This window comes from Xiphias gladius, chromosome 11 (genome assembly GCF_016859285.1).
Source record: "Xiphias gladius isolate SHS-SW01 ecotype Sanya breed wild chromosome 11, ASM1685928v1, whole genome shotgun sequence".
Taxonomy (NCBI): Eukaryota; Metazoa; Chordata; class Actinopteri; order Istiophoriformes; family Xiphiidae; genus Xiphias; species Xiphias gladius.
In genome coordinates, this window is record NC_053410.1 from 28,630,007 (window position 1) to 28,633,155 (window position 3,149).

Genomic DNA, 3,149 nt, shown 5'->3' on the forward strand with positions numbered 1-3,149 from the left:
CCAAAATCACAGCAGATGTTGATTTTTAGCGTCTATTCGCCGAGAAAACTTCATTTGACTCAAATACTCATTTGAGCTGCTAGGCTCTCAATTCTTGCCAGATCGTTTTAGAAAACTTTCTACTTTAAGAAGACTCCCAAAGAAAGCTACGTATGTGCTTTGAATTGAGTTTGCATAAGCATTTTTTGAAAACGCAGTACATGTTTGATTTGATGTTCATTCGCGACGAGAGAATTGAACATAATATAGTCTAAACAGCTTGTTTTTTTGGGAACATATATGTATATAAGATATGTTGTCGACCCCTCAAGCTCATCTAACTACTTTAAGATTTTGGAACCCAAGAAATTGCATGACTGATGATGGCAAACATGCTTTCATTTGATTTCAGTGCGCAGACGGGCCAGAATCACAGCAGATGTTGATTTTTGGCGTCTTTTCAGCGAGAAAACTTCATTTGACTCAAATATTCATTTGAGCTGCTAGGCTGTTAATTCTTGCCAGATCGTTTTAGAAAACTTTCTACTTCAAGAAGACTCCCAAAGAAAGCTTAGTATGTGCTTTGAATTGAATTTGCATAAGCACTTTTTTGAAAACGCAGTACATGTTTGATTTGATGTTCATTCGCGACGAGAGAGGGAATTTGAACATAATATAGTCTAAACAGCTTGTTTCTTTTGGAGCATATATGTATATAAGATATGTTGTCGACTCCTCAAGCTCATCTAACTACTTTAAGATTTTGGAACCCAAGAAATTGCATGACTGATGATGGCAAACATGCTTTCATTTGATTTCAGTGCGCAGACGGGCCAGAATCACAGCAGATGTTGATTTTTGGCGTCTTTTCAGCGAGAAAACTTCATTTGACTCAAATATTCATTTGAGCTGCTAGGCTCTTAATTCTTGCCAGATCGTTTTAGAAAAATTTCTACTTTAAGAAGACTCCCAAAGAAGGCTAAGTATGTGCTTTGAATTGAGTTTGTATAAGCATTTTTTGAAAACGCAGTACATGTTTGATTTGATGTTCATTCGCGACGAGAGAGGGAATTTGAACATAATATAGTCCAAACAGCTTGTTTCTTTTGGAACATATATGTATATAAGATATGTTGTCGACCCCTCAAGCTCATCTAACTACTTTAAGATTTTGGAACCCAAGAAATTGCATGACTGATGATGGCAAACATGCTTTCATTTGATTTCAGTGCTCAGACGGGCCAGAATCACAGCAGATGTTGATTTTTGGCGTCTTTTCAGTGAGAAAACTTCATTTGACTCAAATATTCATTTGAGCTGCTAGGCTCTTAATTCTTGTCAGATCGTTTTGGAAAACTTTCTACTTCAAGAAGACTCCATAAGCAAGGTAAGTATGTGCTTTGAATTGAGTTTGTACAAGATTTATTTGAAAACGCAGTACATGTTTGATTTGATGTTCATTCGCGACTAGAGAGGGAATTTGAACATAATATAGTCTAAACAGCTTGTTTCTTTTGGAACATATATGTATATAAGATATGTTGTCGACCCCTCAAGCTCATCTAACTACTTTAAGATTTTGGAACCCAAGAAATTGCATGACTGATGATGGCAAACATGCTTTCATTTGATTTCAGTGCGCACACGGGCCAGAATCGCAGCAGATGTTGATTTTTGGCGTCTTTTCAGTGAGAAAACTTCATTTGACTCAAATATTCATTTGAGCTGCTAGGCTCTTAATTCTTGCCAGATCGTTTTAGAAAACTTTGTACTTTAAGAAGACTCCATAAGCAAGGTAAGTATGTGCTTTGAATTGAGTTTGCATAAGCATTTTTGAAAACGTAGTATATGTTTGATTTGATGTTCATTCGCGGCGAGAGAGGGAATTTGAACATAATATAGTCTAAACAGCTTGTTTCTTTTGGAACATATATGTATATAAGATATGTTGTCGACCCCTCAAGCTCATCTAACTACTTTAATATTTTGGAACCCAAGAAATTGCATGACTGATGATGGCAAACATGCTTTCATTTGATTTCAGTGCGCAGACGGGCCAGAATCACAGCAGATGTTGATTTTTGGCGTCTTTTCAGCGAGAAAACTTCATTTGACTCAAATATTCATTTGAGCTGCTAGGCTCTTAATTCTTGCCAGATTGTTTTAGAAAACTTTCTACTTCAAGAAGACTCCCAAAGAAAGCTTAGTATGTGCTTTGAATTGAATTTGCATAAGCACTTTTTTGAAAACGCAGTACATGTTGGATTTGATGTTCATTCGCGACGAGAGAGGGAATTTGAACATAATATAGTCTAAACAGCTTGTTTCTTTTGGAACATATATGTATATAAGATATGTTGTCGACCCCTCAAGCTCATCTAACTACTTTAAGATTTTGGAACCCAAGAAATTGCATGACTGATGATGGCAAACATGCTTTCATTTGATTTCAGTGCACAGACGGGCCAGAATCACAGCAGATGTTGATTTTTGGCGTCTTCACGCTTAAAACTTCATTTGACTCAAATATTCATTTGAGCTGCTAGGCTCTTAATTCTTGCCAGATCGTTTTAGAAAACTTTCTACTTCCAGAAGGCTCCATAAGCAAGGTAAGTATGTGCTTTGAATTGAGTTTGTACAAGATTTATTTGAAAACGCAGTACATGTTTGATTTGATGTTCATTCGCGACGAGAGAGGGAATTTGAACATAATATAGTCTAAACAGCTTGTTTCTTTTGGAACATATATGTATATAAGATATGTTGTCGACTCCTCAAGCTCATCTAACTACTTTAAGATTTTGGAACCCAAGAAATTGCATGACTGATGATGGCAAACATGCTTTCATTTGATTTCAGTGCGCAGACGGGCCAGAATCACAGCAGATGTTGATTTTTGGCGTCTTTTTTAGCGAGAAAACTTCATTTGACTCAAATATTCATTTGAGCTGCTAGGCTCTTAATTCTTGCCAGATCGTTTTAGAAAACTTTCTACTTTAAGAAGACTCCCAAAGAAAGCTTAGTATGTGCTTTGAATTGAGTTTGTACAAGCATTTTTTGAAAACGCAGTACATGTTTGATTTGATGTTCATTACATGACGAGAGGGAATTTGAACATAATATAGTCTAAACAGCTTGTTTCTTTTGGAACATATATGTATATAAGATAT